Source organism: Marmota flaviventris, chromosome 4 (genome assembly GCF_047511675.1).
Source record: "Marmota flaviventris isolate mMarFla1 chromosome 4, mMarFla1.hap1, whole genome shotgun sequence".
Lineage (NCBI taxonomy): Eukaryota > Metazoa > Chordata > Mammalia > Rodentia > Sciuridae > Marmota > Marmota flaviventris.
Genome location: NC_092501.1, coordinates 2,653,030 through 2,678,409, shown reverse-complemented (window position 1 = coordinate 2,678,409; position 25,380 = coordinate 2,653,030). Strand labels below are relative to the sequence as shown.

Here is a 25,380-nt window from a genome sequence, read left to right as displayed (position 1 = left end):
CCTGCATTCCAGGGCGACTGCCGTCCCCAGAACAATGCCTTGTGCACAGTGAATGATTAATAAATTCCAGAGGCTCAAATTAACAAAGGGCTTGCTTTAGTGCGATGTGCTGTATTCATGATTGAATGCTCTTCTGTCGTGAGAGGCAGCACTGTGGTGTCCTTTGCTATATTCTTGAGGACTTTGTGGCATGCAATTTTAATTTTGAGATCTAAATAGATGTGTCAATGGCACAGGGTCAGACAAGAAATTCTCAGCTTGACTTTTTTCCCCACTGTCATAACACTTACGATCCCGTGGAGCCATAAATATCTCCCTCAGTAAAGAAAGCGGCCAAGGAGCAGAGCGTGTGGTGTAGCAATGCTGTGGCCCAACATGCACAGCCCAGCCAGCTTCCCTTCAGCCTGATGCTAACCAGAACCGGAGAGCAAGAGGCAGGTCTGCTGTGCACAGTGGAGCTGTGTCCTCCTCCACAGGCCTGCAGCCCGGCCCAGCTGCCCTGCAGACGCTCGGCTGAGCGCTGACTGGAATCTCAATCTGGGGCCGGGCTGGGAGGCGGTTTCATTAGCCAGGAATGTGCCTGCAGTTTATTGCTCTTGATAGAAGCAGTGCCCAGTGAGACACCTGTTGATCTGCCTGTCAGAACATCAGAGTGGAAATACCAGCACAGGGGGAGAGTCCTCAGCAAGGCCATGGATGGCCCTGGAAAATCAATGCCGCACACACACAGGTGTGTCTGGAGGGCTGCTTTTAGCAGGAGAGGCGTGGGCTCTGGCCCAAATTTCAGATCTCAGAAGCAACATTTCTTTTTAAATAACTGGATCTAAAACACAGTGTGACTTAAAAAACTACAAATAAAACCATTTGCTTCTTGTTGTGCCAACTCCTGGGGCACTTGCAGGTCCAAGCCTTACCCCAGGGACAGAGCTTCCCAGGTTCCCTCGCAGGCCCTCCCCAGACTCCCCTACCATGCTGTTGGATGCCACCCAGGCAAGACTGGTATACGCTCAGCAGGCATGGTGGCCCCTGTCTCAAAATTAAAAAAAATATATTAAAAAGGTGGATAGGGACATAGCTCAGTGGTAAAGTGCCTCTGGGTTCAATCCCTGGTACCAAAAAAAAAAAAAAAGAAAGAAAGAAAGGAAAAAAAAAAAAGACATTCATACTCCTGACAGTGCTGTTTGCAGCCTGCTGTAGTTTGAAGCCTACATGTACTAAGGCTTGGTCCCTATTGGGAGATAGCCAGGGCCATTGGGAGGTAGCAGGACCTCTAAGAGGTGGGGTCTGGTGGGAGGACTTTGGTTTCTAGGGACATGGCCTTGAAGGGGACCTGGGGCCTGGTCCCCTCTTCCTGGCATGAAGTGGGGATTCCTGTTGCCCCCACTCCCACACCATGCTGTGCCTCCTCGCCGTGGGCCCAGAGCAGCAGGGCCCCTGACCTGGGAGGGGCCTCTGAAAAGGAGCTCAGCAGACCTTTCTCTACAAGCTGGTTCTTCAGATATCATGGTAGTGCCAGAAAGCTGACCACTGCCCAAACTTGAGGGAAGCCGAATGTTTCCCTGATCTCCAGAACGTCCCCTGCCCCCATCTTTGATCCCCGTAACTTAACCAACAACAGACATCAAGACACTGTGAGATTTTTGGCAGAGGGAGAAGTACCCTGCTAAGACTCATGTTGATTTTATTTCTGCTCCCCCACTGCCTCTCCACTGGTGGGCTCCCCTTGGTTACTTCTTCCTCCTCCGAGTTTCTCCTCTCCGGTTTTGGAAGACTTCCTTCATTAAACTCAGTGAGCCATCTGCAGTTGCGTACTGGGCCTGGGGCTGGCTGCTGCCTTGACCACCTCATCACACCCTCTGGGGTGAGTCTCTGCCCTGGGGGGACCTTCTCTCTCTGGAACCGTGGAACTCCAGCACCTTCCAGAAGCTCTCTTGTGCACTAGAATCTTTACCCCAAGTGGTTTAGATTGTGTGATGCTCAAGAAAATCTGCTTTGTTTGTCCAATTGCCAGGGGATGTCCCCAGCTCTCCTAACCAGTGGCCTGTCTGCCACATACTTTGAAAAGCCACGCCTGTCAGGCTTGAGAGTCTCCCACATCGTGAGCTCCTGGATCTGGGTCCTGGGCTGCCTGCTTTTTGCGTCGTGGTGTGTGCTGTGAGGCCGTCCAGGTCTCAGTCTGCACAGCTGCTCCTCTGGAAAGCCTCCCGGGCTGCCCAGCCAGGACAGCCCTGTTCTCTCCACCTTGCTTGACTTTCCTCACAGCATTAGCCACACTTGGGACTCTCCTGCCTTTCATGGGATTTTGTATTTATCACTGATCATCCTTCTGCTCTCTGAAGATAAGCCCCAGGCTTCATCCCAGTACCACAACAGTGCTTGCATATGGCGGCCACCAAATGATGACATGTTCCTTGAATGAGTTCGAATGGCTTTAACTACTGTGCTTTTAGAACATCACACACACACAGAAACACACACACACACGTGCACACACATTTGTGCATATGTATGTGTATCTATTTTCAGGGCTGGGTTTGAACCCAAGACCTCGTATATGCTACAGAGCTCAGCTCTACCACTGAGCTACACTCCAACCAGAATATGTCCTTAATATCTTTATGGTTGAATATCTCAGAGTATTGAAAATCTATTTTATTCTCCCTGAGCTATGAAAGGAGGGAGCTGGCTCTCAAAAGCCTGGGTCTCCACGCTCCACCCTCTGCTTCCTTGCTGGGCACCAGTGCTCTCTGCCCTGGCGCCCTCAGCCCTGGCTCCCTCGGCCCTGGCTCCCTCGGCCCAGGCGCCCTTAGCCCTGGCTGGGTGTGCCCACCACCCTGTCCCCTGCTCTGGGTCTCCAGCACACAGGTCCTTCCTGCCTCTGAGCTCGATGTTCTCCTTTCTGTGCTCTTTTCTTTCTTTAAACTTGAAGGACGTACTGACACAGGGTGGCAGCTGCTCTCCTTCATTGGGAAATGAGTAAGGCGATCCTGCCATCACCTCCACCTGGGCTCAGGCTGGGACTCTGCCCAGGTCCCAAGTCCCTGCTGCACCCGTGCCCCGGGCCACTCTCTTTTATTTATTTATTTATTTATTTTAAAGAGAGAGTGGGGGGGGAGAGAGAAAGAATTTTAATATTTATTTTTTAGTTTTCGGCGGACACAGCATCTTTGTTTGTATGTGGTGCTGAGGATCGAACCCGGGCTGCATGCATGCCAGGCGAGCGCGCTACCGCTTGAGCCACATCCCCAACCCCCCTGGGCCACTGTCTTGAGCTTTGCTCTCCTCCTGCCCTGGTTTTCTTTACAGATTTACCATTCAGACTTGCATCTGGTCAACAGAGGTCAGTCGGGGCTGCCCTGAAGGCCATTTAAGTGGAACGATGGGTGTTCACTTGGGTCTGGTGTCTTGCTCAAAATGATGTTTTTGAGACTTATCTCTGCTGTGTGCAGCTGTAGTTTGTCCATTTTTATTGTGAGACAGTAGAATATTGTGGAAGGACACACAGTCGCAGGGTTTATGATAGACGCCGTGGCTTGCAGGTTGGGGAATTGCCAATAGCGCTACTCGCATCCTGCGGTGCGTCTGGGTTGGACGTGCAGGTGCGCCTTCTTCAGAGCACACGTCTCTGTATGTCTGCCGGCTCACGGGGCACGGACCTCTCTGCCTCACTCAGGTCCACAGAGTTCTGTTGGGCAGCTCGGGCCATCTGTGTTTCCTCAGCAATGATGGAGAGCCAGCTGCTCTGCATCCTCACTCGCGCTGGGCATTGTTGGTATTTTTAGTTTTGATCACACTACTGGTCTGTAGTGAGCCGATCCCTGGCTCCCAGTGAGGTGGCCCCACTTGTCCAGTGATGGTGGTCACTCCCTGGTGTGGAGTGCCTGCTCAGGTCCTATGCATTTTTTAGGACTTTCCTTGGTGACTCACAGGAACCCTCTGCACACACACTATCCTCCCTCCAGTCACCGTAGGCACTGCAAGAGTCTCTTCTCAGATTGCCATTTCTCTTAATTAGTAGTGATTTTAGATGCAATAGCTGCTGTTGATTTCAGTAGCATCAAGTTCATCAGTGTTTCTCGTTATGGTGAGATTTTTAAGTCTGTTTATGAAATCTTCTCCTACCCAAATGCTTGAAAATATTTCCTGTATTTCTAATAATACTTTTATTGCTCTTCTTTTTGTATTCACATCTCAAATTCCCAGAGACTGAGGTCTGGGTGTTGTAGTGGGGTGCTGGTCCAGCCTAGGCTGCTCCACATAGGTACCCCATTGCCCCAGCACAAGCTGTGTAAGAGCCAAGTCAGCTGGGTGCGGTGACCATGCCTGTCATCCCAGTGGCCTGGAGGCTAAGACAGGAGGATGGTAAGTTCAAGGCCAGCCTTAGCAACTTAGGAAGGCCCTGACTCAATACAGAAATAAAAAGGTCCAGGGATGTAGCTCAGTGGTAGAGCACCCCTGGAATAAATCCCCCACCATACACACGAGGCAGCCTCAGGCCCCTGCACTGTGTTGTAATTCAAGGGTTCATAACCTGTAGGTCTGTTGGGCTCTTTATTCTACAACACCAGGCTCCCTGGACTATGATTGCTTACTAATAAGACTTCCAATCTGGGAAGCCTTCAGCTCTTTCTTCATGTCCTTGAGTCTCAGCCGTGGACTCTGCCCTCCTACCTGCCCTTTGTATTAGCGTGTGACTCCTCAGGTCGAGGTTTGGATGGGCATGCACTGCGTCAGTAGAGACGTTTGGGGAGAATTCTCACCTTCACGTTTCCGTTGTTTTAAGGCTTACTCATATTCCTCCACCAGCGTCTCATAAATATTTTGTTGTTTATTTGAAGTCAATGGACCTGACTATTTTTGAAGTTATAAATATTATTTTGAAGTATTTGTGTTCTATATTTATATGATGGAGATAGAGAAATTCATTTAATCCTGACACAATGACCTTGAGTAGCCTGAGTCCCCCATTAATCCTGGGCTGCTTCAGTGGAATGTTCTGTATCCCATACACATAATCACATTTCCTCCAGACCGTCTTCTCCACTGTTCACCATCTAGACTCCGTTCATCTCTTTCCCCCGCACTCGGCCTGGCTGAACTCTGCGTGTTCTTCAGGTTGGAGCCTGTTTTTCACTTCCGTGGAATAATGTCCTGACCCCCACGTGTCAATCATTCTTCTCACGGTTCCCTCCTTGATCCTCTTCTTTAATGTTAAACATGAGGCTGGGGTATTTGGGGGGGGTGTACGTCTATCTGATGCTTTGCAGAAGAGAACCACACGAGTGGTGTCCATACATGCATCCCAAACCCAGCAGCTCCTGGCACGGGGCAGAGACAGTGACCCGCCTCTGAATACATAAACCAGTGAGACATTGTCAAACAATGTTTGAAATTCTTTGAAAATTCTCTTTAGTAGTCCATTTATTCCTTTGATTTGAACCTCATTATATTTTTAATTTTGAGGAGCAATAATACAAGAAGAAACCAATGAAGAGATGTAATAATGATGAAATTATATGCACTTAAACAGCATAGACTTAAAATGCAGAGGGCAAACAGTGAGGAGATTGCGAGGAAGAGTCTCAAGTCTCCAGAGCATGGAGGGGACCTCTTCCTAAGAACCTGACCATCAGGCAAACACTTATAAGATTTTGGTAATATAGACACCCAAAGTGAGAAATTTGATTGCTAGTACAACTTTCACTCATCACTCAGAAACTAGGAAATAAGAGACTTACACATATTCCGAAAAATTAATATTATACACAGTTTGTTCTCTGTTCCTAGGACAATAAGTGAAAGTTGCTCATATGATTGGACACTAAGCTCTAATTCATGGAAATTATAAGGCATTTACAAACTTTTGTCCTGGGCATCCAGAATGAAGCCCAGTGGGCCGTGGGCCCTCAGCAGGGATTGGTCAACAAGATCAACACTAATAGAAACACCGTACAAGGACCTGAGGATGCAGCCAGGTCGCTGCTCAGAGGAAGATGTTAGTAGTAACTCCTTCTAGAAACCAGAGAGGAAGAGTCCTGGTAAAACATGTGGATTAGATACCTGCATTTTCTCTCTTCCCTTCATAAATACCACTAAACTCATTAATGCTAATCCTGCAGCCTTGAGCCGTAGCCACGAGATGCCATTCTAGTTGAGGAAACCAAGAGCTGATGAGGGTGTGGCGGGGCAGGACACTGCTGATGGCTTACAAATAGCCAAACCGCTTTCAGCGGAGTGTGGCATGGACAGTGGAGCGAGAGGGCATTCCTGGCAGCTCTGCTCCTAGGCATGTGGAGGCCTAAGAAGACATGCCCAGCACAGCTGATGGCAGTCTTGTGGGTACTGAATCACCATGGGGACAACTCACTCGTCCTCAGACAGCAGTCAGCATCTATGCTGAGGCCATCTATGGTACAAACGTATGGCAGTTAGAATGACTGAACCAGTCAACAGCGCACCACCAGAGGCCTGATAGCCAGACCGCATACCAGTGTGAACAGAAAACACAGTGGGAGGAAGAAATGTCATTTGTGTGCATTTTATAAAAACCCACAGACTGTTGTTTGCAGGTTTGAAGCTATATGTAGTTAAGATATTAAAACCAAACACAAAGAATCAACTCAAAATTCATTAGAAAGACAAGGAAGGGAATGGGTCAGGGAGGCTTCACGGGAGCTGAGAAGTTTTTGTCTTCACTGGCTTTTCTAGGCGGCAGGAACTCACACGCCCCTGTGTCCACACAGATGGAGGTCGATGTGCAGACTCCAGGGAGGCTGGCCTCAGGCTGGGCCAAGGCAGCTGAGCTGTGAGGCTGCCAACAGGGACCCAGCACTCTGCAGGAAGAGCAGAGCAGTCCCGAGATGGGGACTTGGGGCTATTCCCTTTGTTATGCCAGGAAGGAGACATGACCAGGAGGGGCCATTTTCTTCAGGCGAGGTGGTCCCCAAGCTGCTGGCAGCTGAGTGGCCTCTTGGTGACTCTGCCAGCATGTGGGGGACTGTCAACGTCTACGCAGGCTGCTCTGGTGAAGTCCCACCAGCTGCATGGCTTAGGAACAGACGTGTGTGGCTCATGATCTGGGCCTGGGAAGGGCAAAGGCAAGGCCCTGGCTGGTTCCTGCTCACAGGTGGCACCATCTCCTCTTCTCATGTCCACACAAGTAGCAGGACAGCTCTCAAGTCCCCTTTGCCAGGGCACCTACCCACTCATGGGGTGTTCTTTCAAGTTCTCTTTTTCCATATATTATTATTTTTCCAAATATTTAACAATATTAATAAGCATTTACTGAAGGGGGTTGGGGAGGAGGAGGGATGGGGAGGGAGGGGGATAAAGAGAGAGGGAGAGGGAGAGGGAGAGAAGAGAGAGAGAGAGGGAGGGAGGGAAGGGAGAGGGGGAGGGAAGGAGGGGAGGGGGAGGGGGAGGGAGAGGGGGAGGGGGAGGGAGAGGGAGAGGACACACTCTTACACTCTTGGTCCCGGGAGCGGCAGGTGCTGGGACCCTGGTTTGCCGAGTAGGGCAGTGGTCCTCCAGCCTTCTCACCCAGTGGTCAGGGCTGGAACCTGCTTGTGTCGTGAGGAAGGGTCTAGTGGGGTTTTCCTGGTAGAGTCTCCTTCACCCAAGGTGCCAGAAAATTTTGAAGCCCCACAGCTTCGTCCTGGTGCTTCCTGGTGGCCCAGGAGTCCCATCTCTTTGGCTTCACGATGACTCCAGAGATGAGCTGCCCGGGCAGCTTCTCCCCAGACAGGCTCAGTGCAGGCGGAGCACCGGGTGTCCTGCTGCTGTCCTCTGGCTGCAGCCTGAGGCTGCGTGGGAAGAGAGGCTCCGAGTTGGGAAGGACTCCCTGGAGGACTCAGTGCTCCCAGTGACCCCCTTCCTCGGGTCCCTGAGCCTGAGCTCACCTTTGGCAGAAGTTTGGAAGGGCCCACACATCTCTGTGCTCTTTGTCAAACTATTCATTCCGAGAAACTGAATTCAAGATGAAAAATTCAGCAGATACACAGGGCTCTTCAGCAACACCCAGCCCCTCTCTCCCACCCAGTTTCTCTATAACCCCCTAAAGAGCCTTGAGTGTCACCTGAACAGATGTGGCCTTTGTCCCTGAGAAGTAGAGTACAGGGCATGGGTGGGGGGCACAGAGCGCAGTGGAGTGCCACCAGCAGGTACTGGAGGAGGGACGCGGGGCCGGATGAGAGTGGCCAGGGGCAGGAGGCTGAGTGTGGCCAGGCATCAGGCTCCTCTGTGATCTGCCCGGGGATGAGGGGTGGAGGCCCTGGCCAGGGGCTGCGGGTGGGGATGACTTGGCACTGGAGGGGATAAGCCCGGCCGCAGGCTGTCGCACGTGAAGCCCACTCTTCCCAGCTACCCAGCAGCATGACATGCGTCCTATCTCGCCTGGCCCTTTGCATCCTGCAGCACTGAGAACACCTGTGGGGGGCGCTTTCCAGACCTTCCTTTAGGCTCTCTGACCCCAGAGCTGCTGGGAGCCAACAGGCCCGCTGGTTCTCGGGGAAGACCTGGGTGCAAATGGCCGAGGGAATCCACGGTGTAAGCACAGGGAGGCAAGCTCAGAAGTAGCTGAGGAGGAGACGTCCTTGTAAATGAGGTTATTCAGCGAAGAACAGGGAGGACATCATCCTTTTTTGCACTCATCACAATTATGGCTAAATAATCACACGTGTAATTATATAGTTAATATCTGCCTTCTTTTCTGGGCTGCAAATTCCCTGGAACAGGAACCCAGGTTTGTCTTGTCCAACATTTCATCCCTGACTAGGCCCACTGCCAACATGGAAGACAAATTAAAAATAATAGCAAGTTGTGTTCAATGAAAGGGAAGGTCCGAGCTGGATGATGAGAGAACTTCACGGCCGCTGGAAGTGTCAGGAAGACGTGCTGGAGGGGCCAGCCCTCTCAGTTAGCCTTAAACACACACAGTGAGGCGTGCACACGGGCTTCCTTGGGGGGCGGGCGAGTGCATGAGGGTATGGCTGAGAGCGTGGGGGTCCAGCGGGGGCACAGGGTGCAGGTGAGTGCCAACAGCAGGTACCAGGAGGTTGTGTCCAAAGTCACCCTAAGAGAAGCCAGGAACTCCCAGCCGCCCCGCGATGGGTCTGAACTGCCTGGGAACATGACTCTGGGGCCCTGGGGACAGAGGCCAATTTATGTCCAAGAGGATGCAGCCAAGAGCAGCTGGTCTAGAAGTGCCGGAGATGTCACCAGAGAGGCTGCAGCTGCTCCGGAGACGGGCTGGGTGAGCCCGCGACCTAATGTGAGATCTGGTTCTGCAAATTTGGGTTTCTTGTTCACATTCTGGTCCAACTTGGGAAGAAAGGATGGTGGTGAGTTTTGGGGGAAATGGTGTGAGGAACGGGGCCCAGACACACTAAGGGCAGGTGGGGACAAGCCCAACCAGCAGGGTGCTCCACATGGGGTCATGGGATCCAGCAGTGCAGCCGCCTCCTGCTGGCTGTCCTCAGGGGGAAGAGCCATCCCAAGGAGTGCAGGGCTCTGGGGGAAGGTGCGGGTGTTGTGGGCGTCCCCGGGGGGAAGCAGGGAGAGTCTGAGGTCAGGTGTGGAGGACTGAGCAGGGCAGCACCCAGCAGGTCAGGACGCACAAGAAGGGGGAGGTGGAGCCCACGCTGCTGGAAGGGCTTGTCCTCAGAGCTGCGTGTTCACAGGCCAAGCCAGAGGTCTGTGGGGCTTGAGCCCTTTGCAGCCTGTGCCCCAGGACCCTTGGGCTGTTGCCCACAGTGGCCCAGTTTCTGCCAGGGGCACCCTTCAGGACTGCCCCCATCCCTGGAGCTGTGTTCTTGCTTAGGGGGTGTCCCCTCGTATTCTGGTGGTCAGGGGTGGGAAGGGACCACCCTGCTGGGGGAAGTTACTAAAGGCCCCTTCCCCCTGGACCATTTGCTTGCATTTCCGGGGAGCACAGAGGACATCCCTGGAAAAGCAGCAGGTGCCTTCCTGCCTGGCAGGCCCTGTGGCTGGGCACACCGGCTAGAGACAGCTCAGTCAAACCAGTGAGCTCCAGTAAGAGCAAGTCGCCAATGAGCACAGAGAGAGGGAAGGGCACTTTACCCCTGACCCCCCTAACCCAGGTTGCAGTACAGGTGTCCCCCCTGTGCTTGGGTCATGTTCTGTGATGTGCAGACAGACAGACAGCCCACTGTGAGCCCCTGAGGCCCTCCATGCCCTGCAGAAAAGCAGGCCCGGTCAACGGCTTTCAGGGACCAAGCTTTGCAGGTCCTTGGCTATAGGACCCCAGTGTGGCCTAGCAATGATAGGGCCCACCCATCTCCACATCCCTGACCAGCACCCTGGGCACTAGGTGAGGTCAGGAGAGCCGTGTGGCTCTCACCTGGTGGCTGGAGTGAAACTGCCCTGGGACTGTGGCTGGAGAGACCCAGCAGGAGCCACCTCCGTTCCCAGGCCATGCTCTGAAGTGGGGACTCAGAGTGAATGGCAGGCACATGTAGACTCACAGAAGAGGCCATGGGTTCCTCGGGGACTGGGCCCTGGGCTCGTCCTGCTCCAGGAACAGAACCCCTGTGCCTTGTCATTCTTCATGGGTCCATTTGCTCATCAGACCCTCAGCACAGGCCGAGGGCCAGTACTAGAGTCCCAGGTACATGTGGGCAGCCACCATGGTTCCCCTAGAAGAAGGTCCCATTGGAGCAGTGGCCTTGGGTGTCACAGATGCTCTTCCTCCAGTCACAAGCACCTCTGATGCTGCCTGCTGTTCCATTTCCTCATGTCCGCCCTGTCTCAGCTGCCAGCAGAGTGCTCATATGTGGCCCAGCAATGCCTCGCCCTCTCATGGCGGTGGAGGGGGTGACTCTCAGTCCTGACTGGAGACACCCTGGCACCTGCACCTGCGTGTCATCCTCGCATGGGCACCAGTAGGGGAGCTCTGGCCAGCCCTTGCAGGTGGCTGTCACCTCAGTGGGATCAGGGCTCTCCTTTGTGAATTTGTGTGTTGGGAGATTTGCTTTTTGAAGGTGGTGGACACTCGGGACAGCCTTAGTAAAGGGATAACTCTTTTTGGTCTTCACTGTGGCATGATTCTAGGCAGGGGGAACACAAATTTGGGAGAGGCCTCCCCAAATCTTCAGGCTTTGGCTGCCACCCCAGCTCCCAAACCCCTGGGTCTCCTCCCTGGTGAGATTTCTCACATCTAACAAGGGCAAGAGAGTCACCCCCATGAGTCTTGAGCTGCTTGCCCGGCAAGGCCTCTGACCACCCCTAATCTCACCTTGCTCTGAGATCCTGAGGAAGGTGGGAAGCCACAGCCCCCCGGCTGGCCCTCCTGGTGCCCACACTGGCCAGTCCTCTGCCCAGCACTCAACACGGTGTGGAAGACGAGGCTTCCCATTAGACATTCTGCCCTTTTGCCACGATTTAGGCCTAGAACCCTTAGCAGAACAGCAGATAAGACATGGTCTGCAGGGGTGAAGGGACAAGTGGCATGGTGATGTCTCTGTCATCAGCCAGCTGGTCCTGGGTGCTGCGCTGGGCCTGCTCTCGCCTCAGGCTCCTCCTCCCACCACCGCTCCTCTCGCTCCCCATTGCCTCTCCTACAGCCTCAGCCCAGCCTTCTCGAGGACGGCCTTCCCCACCCCTTGGCAGGTGCTGGACAGAGAAGGGAGGTCCCTGCACCTGGCAGGCCAGCTGCCAAGGCCTGGACACCTGGATGTTCATGTCTGGATGCCCCACGGCCACTCTAAACTCATTTCCACGGTGAGGGAAAGGCGGGTACAGCAACAATGCACTTGTAATTACAGGAGGAACGTAGGCTTTCCTACAAAGAACAGCATATCTCACTGCAAAAAGAAAAATACAGAGAATAGAGGACAATTGGTGGAATTTACAACAACGCCCCCATTCGAGGTGAGAACTGCTGACACTGGCTGTTTCCCTTCCCTCCCTTCCTGTGTGCAGGATGTGATTCTGGAATTTTTTGCACGACATCAGAAGGATTGTCACACTCACCAGAGCCACTGTCCCAGGATGTGTGTGTGTTACTGAGCCACTCTCCAGGGCCACGCACTCATGCTGTCCTGGCTTTCCCAGGAGAGATCTTGTCTTGTGTGTCTCGTGTTTTGTCTGTCTGTCTGTCCTGGGATGCTGGCAGGGCGAGGCCTGGAAACAGGAAGTGTGCACCTGGGGTCCAGCGCCTCAGCGGGAGTCCCAGCTCCCCACCACAGGCATGTGGCTTATGAAGTCACCAACGCCACTTTCCAGCTCAGCAAGGTGCAGATGTCTGTGGTGAGGCCCTATCAGGTGGGGAGGCCTCCCCTGGGCTGGGACAGTGAGGAGCTCGGCCACCAGACCACATGCCCAGCGCATTGGCTGGTGTCAGGCTATTGTGGCAATAGAGTCCTTGTCCATGTGACTACTGGCTTCCGGGCGAGGCCTAGAGCCAAAGGACCGACCCCAGCCCCAGTGCTCCTGGGGGCTCCCAACAGAGTTCTCTTTACTTTCCAAGGACTGTGCCAGGCTGCCCCTCCCAGCAAGCCCAGCCCACCCTCCCTGCTGTGGGCCAGAGTGGTAGGCAGAGCCTTTCCAGTGTGCTTCCATCCCTCCCTGCTCTGCTCTGGCCTCTCGCCTCTTGCTCTCCCTATCCTACCCCCGTGTGGGTGGGGATCAAGTTGAAGGCAAGCCTGTCTCTCCCAGAAGGGGGTCACTCTGTGTCTAAGGGGGTGTTCTGCTGGCAGGACACTGGCCAGGCCCTGGCCTGGGGGGCTTGTGGTTCTGGGAACTTCTTATTCGTAGATATGCGTTGGCTGTGCAGGGGCCTGTGGGGTCTGCCCGTCCGGGAGCAGGTCTCACCATCCTCTCACCTGCGCGACAGCAGGTGCCCCCCTGTTCCCTGTGACAAAGGCTCTGCCCTGCTCGCTGGGTGGAGACAGGGTTTCTTGCGTGTTCTCTTTCGAGGCTCATGGTGGAAAAACCCTGTGCTCTGGGCTCGTAAGCAACGAGGATGAAATGCCACTCCCTCCTTCTGCCCCAGGAGTGCCTCGCCCAGCATCCGTTGCCCGTGTTTCCTCGCCCGGCTGCTCTCCTCACCCCGTGTTCGGGCTGCTTCTATATCAGCACCCACTGGAGGATAAGTCAGCAGATTAGGGTTAATTTGGGATATGACACTTTTTAGTTTTGGTATTCTTAGACTATATTTTAGAACTACACAGGGCTGGGTTCTTATTGAATATTATCTTGTCATTATTGTCTGTTTTGCTCCCAGTCATTAGAATGATTTTACGGTTAAAGAAAAATCATGTGGATTCTGCCTGCACTTGGTGTTGGTGGCTTTGACTTGAGGAAGCACCTGGCAGTTATAAGAGGCTGGGAGCCACACAGCCTGGGCTGGAATCCCAAGTCTGCTACCTGAGGGAGGTGAGCTGGGCACCTGGGGTGTGAACTGGGCACTGAAGTGTGAGTGAAGTACTTGGGGTGTGAGCTGGGCACCCTGGGGTGTGAGCTGGGCATCCTGGGGTGTGAGCTGGGCGTCCTGGGGTGGAATCTGGGCACCTGGGTATGAGCTGAGCACCTGGGGTGTGAGCTGGGCACTGGAGTGTGAGTGAAGTACCTGGGGTATAGGCTGGGAACCTGGGTGTGAACTGGGCATCCTGGAGTGTGAGCTGGGCACCTGGGTGTGAGCTCGGCACCTGGGGTGTGAGCTGGGCATCCTGGAGTGTGAGCTGGGCATCCTGGAGTGTGAGCTGGGCATCCTGGAGTGTGAGTAAAGTACCTGGGGTATAGGCTGGGCATCCTGGAGTGTGAGCTGGGCAACCTGGGGTGTGAACTGGGCATCCTGGAGTGTGAGCTGGGCATCCTGGAGTGTGAGCTGGGCATCCTGGAGTGTGAGCTGGGCACTGGAGTGTGAGTAAAGTACCTGGGGTATAGGCTGGGCATCCTGGAGTGTGAGCTGGGCAACCTGGGGTGTGAACTGGGCATCCTGGAGTGTGAGCTGGGCATCCTGGAGTGTGAGCTGGGCAACCTGGGTGTGAACTGGGCATCCTGGGGTGTGAGCTGGGCAACCTGGGTGTGAACTGGGCATCCTGGGGTGTGAGCTGGGCACCTGGGGTGTGAGCTGGGCATCTGGGTGTGAGCTGGGCATCTGGGTGTGAGCTGGGCACCTGGGGTGTGAGCTGGGCATCCTGGGGTGTGAGCTGGGCACCTGGGGTGTGAGCTGGGCATCCTGGGGTGTGAGCTGGGCATCCTGGGGTGTGAGCTGGGCAACCTGGGGTGTGAGCTGGGCATCCTGGGGTGTGAGCTGGGCACCTGGGGTGTGAGCTGGGCATCCTGGAGTGTGAGCTGGGCATCTGGGTGTGAGCTGGGCACCTGGGGTGTGAGCTGGGCAACCTGGGGTGTGAGCTGGGCACCTGGATGTGAACTGCATACCTTCACATTTGCACAGGGATGGCATGGCTGCATGGCTGCATGCTTCATGTCTTGTTACAAACACTATGTATTTCTGTCTTTTCTGAGAAATCTGTCACCACCACCACCAGATGGCAAAGATGTTTTTCTAGGTTTCCTTATGGAAATTATTTTACCTCCTGTTTTTTAGGTCTATGAAACATGTCAGGACACTTTTGGTGTATCTCACTCTCTTCCATGTTGTCATCCAACGCCACCTGAGGGACTTAAGTCCCTTTTTCCAGTGAGTAGCAGTGGCCCCTTTGTCAAAAACCAGGGGAGGGCAGGCGCCTGGGTGCCTCTCTGGGCTCTGGGCTCTGGTCTGTGTCCATCCTTATGTGGGATCCCACACTGTCCTGGTTACCATCCATCATGGGCGGTCCTGAGGACGCAGTGTCCTTGTGGTGGCCTGGGCGGCTGCATGGCCCGGCAGGGAACAGACCCTCCCCTGCCTGCCACGCGGCCTTCCCTGGGCTGCTCCCTGCCGTCCTGTGCACTTTCTCTGTGTGTTCCTGTGTCAGCCGGGGGTTTGTGTGCCTCAGTCTCAGGACAGGTTCACTACTGGGACACTGTGTTAGTCGCGCCCTCACTGTCACTTCACTGATGGGACACTGGTTAGTCATGCCCTCACTGTCACTTCAGCCTCTGTCCAGCCTGAGATTTTACCCCATTGCTTGTCGGCTGTGGCCAGTCTGTTTTGTCCCCTTGGGCAGGTTTTCAATTTAACACAACTTTTCACAGAGCCAACTTCCCTTCATTTTTCCATGTTTGATTCCATTGATCTCCACTCTCATCCTTGTTTTCCCTCTCTCCACACATAGCTCTTCGTTCCTGCCAACCTCAGGTAGAAAGTCGTGTCATTGAATTTTAATCTTTCCTTGTTTTCTGATACTGACATTTAAAGCTCTGAGCTTTCTTTTAAGCACTTCCTTAGCTGCCTCCTCAAATTTTTAATTTTCATTTCATTCAAAATTTTTCTTCTCAACTGATTTGTAATTTCTTCTTTTGTTTGTGAATGATTTTTGTTTAGTGGCGACGTCTGGATGTAAAGATGCTTCAATGCTGCAGACGTCCAGCCTGGTTCTGCTGAGGTCAGTGTTTTCTCTATGATTTCAACCTTTTGAAGTTGATAAAGACTTTTTTTTTTGGTACCAGGGATTGAACCAGGGGTACTCAACCACTGAGTCACATCTCCAGCCCTTTTAATATTTTATATTTAGGGACAAGGTCTTGCTGAGTTGTTTACGACCTCATTAAATTGCTGAGGTTGGCTTTGACCTTGAGATCCTCCTGCCTCAACCTCCCAAGCTGCTGGGATTACAGGTGTGCGCCACCACACCTGGCACTAAAGATGTGTTTTACTCTGAGGTCCTTCCACCTGCGTTACACATGGGGAAAACATGTTCTGTACTCGCTGGGGTAGGCCTATATAAAAAGGATGTGTTTTAGTACCGATGTCAGATCCTCTATATATCATTTTTAGGTGGAAGCCTCCAGTTTTGATTGTGAATTCATTTCTCCTAGCTGTTCTCTCAGGTTTGGACAAGGGCATTTTGAGGTGTTGTTATAACTGTTTCTCCTGGTCTGTCAGCTCTGTCACCTTGTGCAACACCTCTGTGTCACTAGTAACACCACGTCCACCAGTACTTCCACAGTGACTACAGCTTGTTGGGCTTCCTGGTTACGTGCTTGTCTCTCCCGTGCTGTCCCTCTCCTGTGCTTTCACTCCCAATCTCTTTGAGTCTTTGCATTTAAAGCTCAACTTTTATAAATATCAATTAGTTGGTTCCTGCTCCCCTCCCTCCAGAAAGCCGAGGTGTGCCTTTTGGTTGAAATGTTTAGTTCATTTACGTTCAGTACAGTGATGGACAGTTTATTTGGTGTGCCACCATGCCATTTTTCTGTCTCCTCTGTTTATCTCTCCTTTAAAAAAAATTGGCCGTATTTTGTGTGAATGAAGAACTTTTGAATTTCCATTTGAATCGTCTGCTGCTTCCCAAGCTGTATCTTGTTGCGTTGGTGGTAGGGGCAAGCTCTCAGATCAGAACATACATCTTTAACCGGCCGTGTTCCACCTGGAGTTGGCTCTGGACCACTGAGGTCAAATGTAGAAACCTGGCAAGACCCACCTGCGTTCCCCGCTTTGTCGCGATGTCATGTAGGGTCCACCTGTGTATGTGATGACCCGTCCAGGGTGGTGATTCCTGCTCAGTCATGTGTCCTTTAGAGAAGATAAGAAAGAAGAAAAACAGCTATGTTCCCTCACTGCACTGCCACCGTCTCTGGGCCCTGTGCTCCTCCCTCCAGCAGGTCCTCACGTGAACCCGGGGACGGGGCTCTCAGCAATCTGAAGGGGTCTGAAGGGGTCCTTGTGTCACCTGCACTTGAGAATCACAGTTTTGCTAACAACACACAATGCTCTTCTACCAGCCTGTGACAAAACAGCACCTTGGGTTTCTAGTGAGGTCGGCTGTCACCATGTCATTGTCTCCTTGTGTGTGACAAGCATTTCCTCTCTCAGCGTCACTGTTCTCCTGGTGCCACCTGCAGAGGCTTGTGCTTAGCTTCTTGGGGTGCACTGACATTTTGGGGTCTGTAGGTTAATATTCTCCACAGACTTTGGGACACTCCTGCCAATGTTTCTTCACATGGTGTTTTTCCTGCCCATTTCCTCCCTTTGCAAAGGGACTGTGGTGCTGTGTGTTAAGGACTGCTTGGCACCGTCTCTGAGGCACTCTTTTTCCTAGCATTCTTCAGGTTCATGAATTTCTTTTAATCTACTAGCAAGTTAACTACTTCTTTTTTTTTTGGAAACATCACCAACCAAGGTGCTGTTGAATCCTTATGGTGAATTTAAAAAAAAATTAGTTATCATAGTTTTCTGTTCTAGAATTTCTATTTTTATAGTTTTGATTTCTCAGTTGAGATTTCCTATGCCTTCAGTTATCCAGGCCATTTATCCTTTTATTCTTTAATTTTATGTACAAGACTTGCTTTGAAATCCTTGTTTATTAAATCCAACATCTAGGTCACTTTTACTGACTTCTTTTTTTTCTGTGTGTTCAGCATACTTCCCTGATTATTTGCATGTATAAAACTTGGGTTTTAAATTGGATGTTACAGATGCCTTCTTGTGGAGATCTGGAGTTGGCTGTGTCCTCAGCATTTATTTTTGTTCTAACTCACAGTAAACTTGCTCAGCCTCAAATTACGAGGCTGGATTTTTAATGTTCTGCAGCTGCTGAGAGCTCTGCTGTTTGGGGTATTCCCGCTGCTGTTGGGTAGTCTACTTTGGTAAATTACGCTTGCTAATATTTATATTTCATTGCAAACCAACCTGTCATAGCTCTTTATATATTTGGTACTTAACCTGCGACTGAATAATTTATCAATCCATCAAAGATCCAGGCTGAGATTATGTTCAGATTAGTGGCTCAGCTTCTTTGGGGTTTTCTATTTCCCGGGATTTTTCCCATCTTCCTGCAGCTCTGGCAATCTGGGGCTCTGTCTCTGGCCGTTCAGGCTCTTGAGGCCTTAACTTCCTGCTGTCTGAGTTTGTCTGGGGAGTGTGCTCCCTAAGCAGAGGAGAACAGCCAGGCCTCACCTGTGCAGTGCTACTTTCCAAACAGAACACCACACACCAGTGCACAGCTTAACCTGCAAGCAGCCATCCGGGTGTAGTTCATGCTCCGTGTTCTTGACCCACTCCTTCTGCAGGACCCTGGCTCCCAGGATGTTCCCTGACAGTCCTGACTTCCGGCCCCCGGCACCATCAGGGAGAAAGGCCCTGGCCAGGTCTGCTGCTGTGAATGGTGCAGGAGGCTCACCAGGACCAGATGCCACAGGTAACATTCTCACACGGTTTGGCTGCATTCAAAAAAATAGTATGGATTCTCCCCTGGTGTTTGTCCATCGTGAACAGATTTCTAAGTGTCTTTGAGTAGCTCCTTTTAAGGTGTTATGTAGGTTTTATCATTTTAATCATAAAGAGAGGCAAAATTACCCCAAATTGAAGTGTTTTATTAGCACTTTATTTTGTTGTGATGTTTGCCTTCTTAAAAAAATTTATTTAAAGTAAAGGTCTCATATTTTTTTCTTTTCATTTCATGATTTACTGCATTTGGTCACACTTTTGAAAGAATCTATGTAATTGTGAGAGTGACTATATAGTTTTTCCTTATTTCACAGGAAGTTTTCTTACTTTGGACTCTGTATATCACAGAACTATTTTAACACTCCAGGTTTTCTTGTAAATCGGAAATGGGTGAACAAGTGCATCAACTGAGTTATTAGTTTTTGCTTTCTTTTTTAAGTGGCTGTTATTTGTCTTTTATTTATTTATTTTTTTCATGTCACTTGCTTTATTGTGATATTCATATTATTGTGGAGATCTGGAGCCAAAACTACACTATCTCCAAACTATGCATATATCATTAATAGCAGTCAACAAAGCTGTCCTAGTTGCACATAGAGACCTGAAAGAGTTGGTAGAGTGATAAATATTTGCACACACTATAAACCACATAGTTATTCATTAAAAATCATAATTTAAAATTATGATTACAGTTTGGGATGTAACCAGGGAATTGACCTAGAATGAGAGGATTAGATAGCCTTCCCTGAGGAAGGTAGAATTTCCCCCCACACACATTTTTTTATTGGTGTATTATATTTGTACATAGTGTTAGGATTTGTTGTTGTATATAAGTACATTCACATGATGTAACAATATAATTTCACCAATATCTCTCCCATCCTCTCCTCCCCCCCTCTCCTTTTCTTATTCTACTGATCTCCCTTTGCTTTTCTTTTTTTGTTTTTGTTTATTTATTTATTTTTATTATTGGTTGTCAAAACATTACAAAGCTCTTGACATATCATATTTTATACATTTGATTCAAGCAGATTATGAACTCCCATTTTTGCCCCGTATACATATTGCAGATTCACATCGGTTTCACATCCACTTTTTTACATACTGCCATACTAGTGTATGTTGTATTCTGCTGCCCTTCCTATCCTTTACTATCCCCCCTCCCTTCGCCTCCCCTCCCCTCCCCTCCCCTCCCATCTTCTCTCTCTACCCCATCTACTATAATTCATTTCTCTCTCTTGTTTTTTTCCCCTTTCCCCTCACTTCCTCTTATATGTAATTTTGTAAAGGAAGGGTCTCCTTCCTTTACCATGCAATTTCCCCTTCTCTCTCTCTTTCCCTCCCCCCTCTTGTCCCTGTTTAATAGTGATCTTCTTCTCATGCTCTTCCTCCCTATTCTGTTCTTTTATTATTGTCTTCATTAGCAGATGAGAAACGAAACCCACCTGCCTTATTAAAAGCCTGAAGCCCTCTGCATGGCAACTGGGTCTCTACGCTCCTGCTGCAGTGGGCAGTTCTCTGGCGGCCTTGAGACTGAAGCTGTCCTGAGCCTTGCGCCCCCTCCCTGTGCCTTGGCTTCGCATGCCTTTCTCTTCCATCCTGGCCTCTAAGTGGATTTGGTGAACTCTGTGCTGGGGAACGGAGCCCAGGTCCTCCGTGGCTTCAGTGTTCCCTGCCATCTTCACTTCCTGTTCCTGGTGCTCACAGGTGCGGGCCTCTGGGCTTTCGCCTGGTCCAGTGGTGCGCTTGCCTTTGGTCTGGTACTCTTGCACAGCACTCTCCTCCCTCTGCACGCTGTGGGTGGGAGTGCTTCCTGCAAGGTAGTCTGGCCAGCTCTTATCTCGGCCTTTAGTCCACCAATGATGGGTGTTGCTATAGGCTGAGAAGGGGGCTCGGCCTCATCCCCCTGGCTTCCCACCATTAAAACACTAAGTCGTCTTTCCCTGCTTACGTGAAACCCCAGTGTCACAGTGTAAGTAGTGGCGAGTACTTGATTTGTTTCTTAACCTTTTCCATTCCAGTGCTCTGTGCCCCTTTCCCTGCTCCACTTGTGTGCGTATGAGACACTTGTGCCGTCTTTGTGACTGACCCCGTTGACAGGTCATTTCTATTTTATGGGTGACTTTATTACTATTTATTTTTTCTGTAATATTCTTACACATTATTTTTAAAATAATTTTCAAAAATTTTTGTCAAGTTGAACCATCCACTTGTGATTTCTATTGAAATGGTGCAGAAACGTAGAGGTAACAAGCAAGGGAAGTGTGACATGGTCCAGAGCGAGATGTCCCGTCTGGAAACACAAGAAGCCTTCTTTTTCCAATCATTTTCATGATTTTCATAATATGCAGTTACTTTTAGGCAGATTTTGCCCAGTTCAGAACATTTTAGTTCCTAGGAATCTTGTGTAAGTGCAAATGGACTCTTTGGGGCTCTTACATTTTATTTGGATGATATTGGCCTAGAGTAAAGTCACTAGGTTTACAATCATTAAAATTAGGAACATTAAATCAATTGCTTCTAATACATTTTATTTATTCTCTAAGGTAAAAATCACATCACCCACAAAAAAATCACAACAAAGCCAAGTGTGGTAGCACGTGCCATAATTCCAGGGACTCAGGAGGCTAAAGCATGAGGATCATGTAGTCCAGGAGTTCAAGGTCAAACTGGGGAACAGAATGAGACCACAACTCAAGAATCATTATGGTAGAAATTCTTTATATTTAAAAGGTTTGCATTGACTTCAGAAATAGTGAAAATGAGCCCCTCTGCTTTAATAGTGTGATTTATAATAAGTGTATATTTTGGTCTTTGTCTCTCCTCCTGCCATAGAAATGCTAAACTAAAGCCCCAGAGATTTCCTAAGCCAAAGGGGAACTGGCATCTTTAGTCCTAATATTTGGTCTTTGACTCTGATGTGTGACACAGAGCTCCCAAGCCCCTTGGAGCTTCCTAGGTTGCAGGAACATCTTTTGGTCGCATAAGGTGACCCCTCGGAAGCTCCTGGGTAGGGCCTGATCACCGGGAGACCAAGCCAGGATTAGAAAATAGGAAATCCCGGCTCCACTCCATCCTTTGGGCAGGGCTGAGGTTGAGTTAATGATGGATGATGTCTACGTGGCGAAACCTCCATCAAAACCAGGGAGAGCTTCCAGGGTGAGGAGTGTGGGGAAGTGTGGGGTGGTGCCCCCAGAGAGGCCATGGGTGCTGGGCGCCCCTTACCCACCCTGGGCTTATCTCTCCCTTCTGGCTGCCCATCAGCATTCTTCAGAATATCCCTTATAATAAGCCAACAATGCGCTTCCCCAAGTTCTGTGACTGAGCAGGAGGGAGCCGCAGTGAGCCCACCTGGCTTACAGCTGGGTGTTAGCCCTGGGTGGCAGTTCTAAGTGGGGAGACTGGCAGAAGTGGCCCTGGACCAAGGGTCTGCACTCTGCAGAGTCAGGATGGAGTCCAGTGGCAGAGCCAGTTGGAATCCACTGTGGACGGCTTTGTGAAGAGTGCAGAGAGAGAGAGCTCTGCTTTCTCCTGCTGTATACAAAAGGAAGGGCAGGTAGTTTGAGATAACTCCATATTCATCTTATTTTAACACATTCTTAGCAATACTTTCCTATTATTGAATAAATAATCCTTAAAAATAAGGAATCAATGTTGAATCTGGCTAAATGACTTTTAAGCATTTAAGGCAATAATCATATAATTTGTTTTTCTTGGACTTACTATGACAAGTAATACTAACAAGTTACTATATTTTTCTAGAATAAAACATTTTGGTCATTTCTTGTTATTTTAGATATTCTGACAGATTATAAAGAAATTTTATTGTGGAATACTCATTGAAATTTAAAAATATTTATTCTAAGCTAAAATTATTATCTAGTTTTATTTTTTGTGCTTTTAATTTTTTTTCTTTGCTATCAGGGTCATGTATAATGAAATGAACTGGGAAATTTTCCAAATTTCTATGTGATAAAATAATTTAAATAACAAAAGAATGATCTCTTTTTGAGATTTGAAATTACCTGCTCATAAAAATGCCTGGATTTGCCTTATCTTATGAAATTAGTTCATTTCATATTTTAAATTATTTTTACTACAAGCTATATATGAATATACTTTCCTTATAGAAGTTTAAAAATATAGATAGAGCAAATTCTCTTCTGATTATCTCACGCTTTGTTTCCCATTTCTCAGCAGACACAAACAAGTTTTTTTTTCTTTGTCTCTGAAAGCATACATAAGCACTTCAGAAATATGAAGCATTTTCTCTGCACATTATTTTTAATGAAATTGGATAATTCTGAATGTGTACTGTGAATCTTGCCTTCTCTTTAATAATAAAGCTTAGAAATCTTTCCTCGTGAGTGTATGTGACCTTCACTCTATCACTTGCTGCTTCATGCTTTATTATATGATGGAAATAAGCTTAGTTCACTTATTCTTTGGTGCTGTTTCCTTCAGGGTTATTGGTTCGTTTATATTTTCTGGCATTTTCCTGAACAGGATGGAAACACTGGCCTCATCCCGACTTCCCTCTCCGTTCCCTCCGTCCCTCCTCCCTTGCTCGCTCACCTGACAGCCATGGATGGTTGTAGCGGGCCATGCACTTTCTGAGGGACTTCGCAACATCTTTGAGATCAGCCCAGGCCCCGACCTCATGCTGCTCACAGCAGAGACTTGATCAGGTCTAGGTGTGGAGCGTCTTCCCATATCGTGAGCAGGAGGAGATCTAGTCCTGATTCAGGGTGTTTTCTTATGACTCTCCACCTTTGCAAATGTGGTGCCCCTCTGATCAGCTCTGTCTTCATTTCCAGTGTTTTGTAAATCTGTGTCCTCTTCTGTGCTGGACTTGGAGCCTTCCTTTTTACTAATTCACTTATCTTTCTTCATTATCAGGGTTTTTTTTTTTTTTGCCATGATTAAAATCCCACAAACAAAATTTCTGAATTCTGCTACTTTAAGTGGGTTTATCTCTTCATTTCTCTCTTTAACTGTGTTGCTTTCTCTTTGCAATTTTATTTTGCTGTTCTTTTTCTCTTTTATCAGTTGCCCTGTACATTTACTTTTTCTTTTTATCTTTTAAAGGGTCCAAGTGTCAGGCTTTGGCACGGATGATGACAGTCCACTGTCAAGGGCAGATGTGTTCATGTGTTACCAAGCCTTCTTCACACTCACCTTCCTCCACTGTGCTTAGGAATTTAAGGAACTCGTGGGCACCATGGTGGGCTTTCTCCATGTTGGTCTCTGGACAAGGAAGTAGAGTGCAACCCAAGGCAGCAGCAAGGTTACAGCCCGGGGAGGTGGGCTGCTCATCCATCCTGGGATGCAGGCAGGCTGAGCCAAGGTGGCTCAAGTACCTCAGCAAGGGAGGTGCAGGAAAGGGAGTGGAGAGGTCACAGCCCACTCTTGCTCTGCCAAACTGTTTTTGTGGGTTGGGGAGTTTAGAGCAGCTTTCTGGGAGGCTCCCGCTGCAGATCTTCCTGCTCTAGGTTCCGATAGGCATCTGTTCCTAAGTTTCCCATGTACTCTTGGTGTTTTTATGACATTAATAAAAGCATTATTTATCACGTGCTTCCTACATGCAGGGCAATGTGCTGAGGACCGCATTACCTCCTTCAATCCTCAGCAAGCAGCTCTGTATTTTGCCTGTGAAAGTGAGGCTTTGAGGGTGAACTTGGCTGAACTCATGGCGTTGGTGACTGGTGAGCTTGTGCTTGAACTCCAGGGACTGCCATTCCAAGGCCTGCACTGCCCACCATTTAGTTTTAAGAGGGCATAGACATTTTATTTTGTTTTATATTTTACTTTTATTTCTCTCTTTATCCCTTTCTCTGTAGTCTAGGGAGAAATTCTCCAGCTGGTCATCTAATTCGCTGATGAAATTTTTCCTGGGTTCATTTCTGTTCTCTCTCTCCATTGTCCTTTTCGATCTAGCAATCCTGTTTTTCAAATGAAAGCAATATTCCTGATCGCAGATGCACTGTCATCTGAAATTTTCTTTAAAAATCTCAAAATAGGGAATTTAAGATTTTTCTTTGGGTATTGGAATAAGTCGGATTCATCGGAGGACGTTTCTGACTGTGCAGATTATTGCTTTTCTCTTGGTTACTAAATCATTGTGCACGTTGGGAGACTTTCTCTGCTAATTCATCTCTGTGGAGAGCTGCAGACAGTGGCTGCTCATTATTGGATTTGAGATGGGTTCTGTCCTAGATTTTGTGGGTTGTGTTTCAAGTCTTTCAGGATGAGGAAATGGTTGGCTTTGCTCTGACTTTATTTTGCCAAGCCCGGCCAACTGTTAAGGGGAAATCAGGATGCGATGCTAACAGGACAGGCAGGGAGTGGACAGTGGGCAGGCAGGGAGCTTCCTCACTGTTCAGAGGATTCCTGCTGCTTGTGGCTTCTTGTCTTGGATCTGTCTTGCCTCAGCCACCAGCTCTCCCCATATGTCACCGACCGCAGGATATCTCAAGACACATCAGCACTCTGTGCCGACCTGGATGCGCTTTCTCCCTTCCTGCTGGCCCACGCCCCCTCCCTGGCAGCCTGCATTCCAGATACTGCCTCTGCCCAGCTTCTGACACAGAAATGCTCCAGGATCCCACGGAGGCCAGATGCATTTCCTTTCAGGGTGGCAGGGTCTGCATGTGGCAGCTTTCTGAAGTCTGCCCCTCAGCCTTCACCCTCCTGCTCTGGACTATGGCTAGGAGACCCTCCCAAAGGTCCCCACAGCCATGATGTTGCCTCTAGGATTTATCCCACAATGTATCTCTCTGGAACAATCCATGGAAACAGGTTAGAGATATTGAGAATATAGAAAGAAAATCCAGAAATGAAACTAAATAGTGAAAGATGCATAAAGGCTTTCAGAACACCACTGGTAGCTCAGGACTTCCAATTCTCCAAAGTGGTAAGATACACACACTGACATTTTAATCAAAAATTGTTTTGACCACAACACCTTATTGTGGAGTTGTCCTTGGTCAGAGGGCATCCTCCTCCCCACCACCTTGGTGACTCATTCTCATTCCCCTCAGCACAGAGCTCACATGCTGCTCCTTCCAGAAGGGTCTCTGGCCTCCCAG

General features: G+C 49.6%; 1 long non-coding RNA gene across 2 annotated transcripts in view; it reads left to right on the top strand.

The window, feature by feature from the left end:
• The first annotated feature begins 10,067 nt into the window (after positions 1-10,067).
• The window catches only part of LOC139705395 (uncharacterized), a 60,986-nt gene continuing 45,673 nt past the window's right edge, over positions 10,068-25,380 (top strand). For both annotated transcript variants that reach the window (XR_011707269.1, XR_011707270.1), the window contains exons 1-5: positions 10,068-11,886; positions 13,241-13,392; positions 14,570-14,662; positions 15,449-15,509; positions 18,136-18,263. This is a non-coding gene — a long non-coding RNA (uncharacterized lncRNA). The remainder of the gene's footprint in view (positions 11,887-13,240; positions 13,393-14,569; positions 14,663-15,448; positions 15,510-18,135; positions 18,264-25,380) is intronic.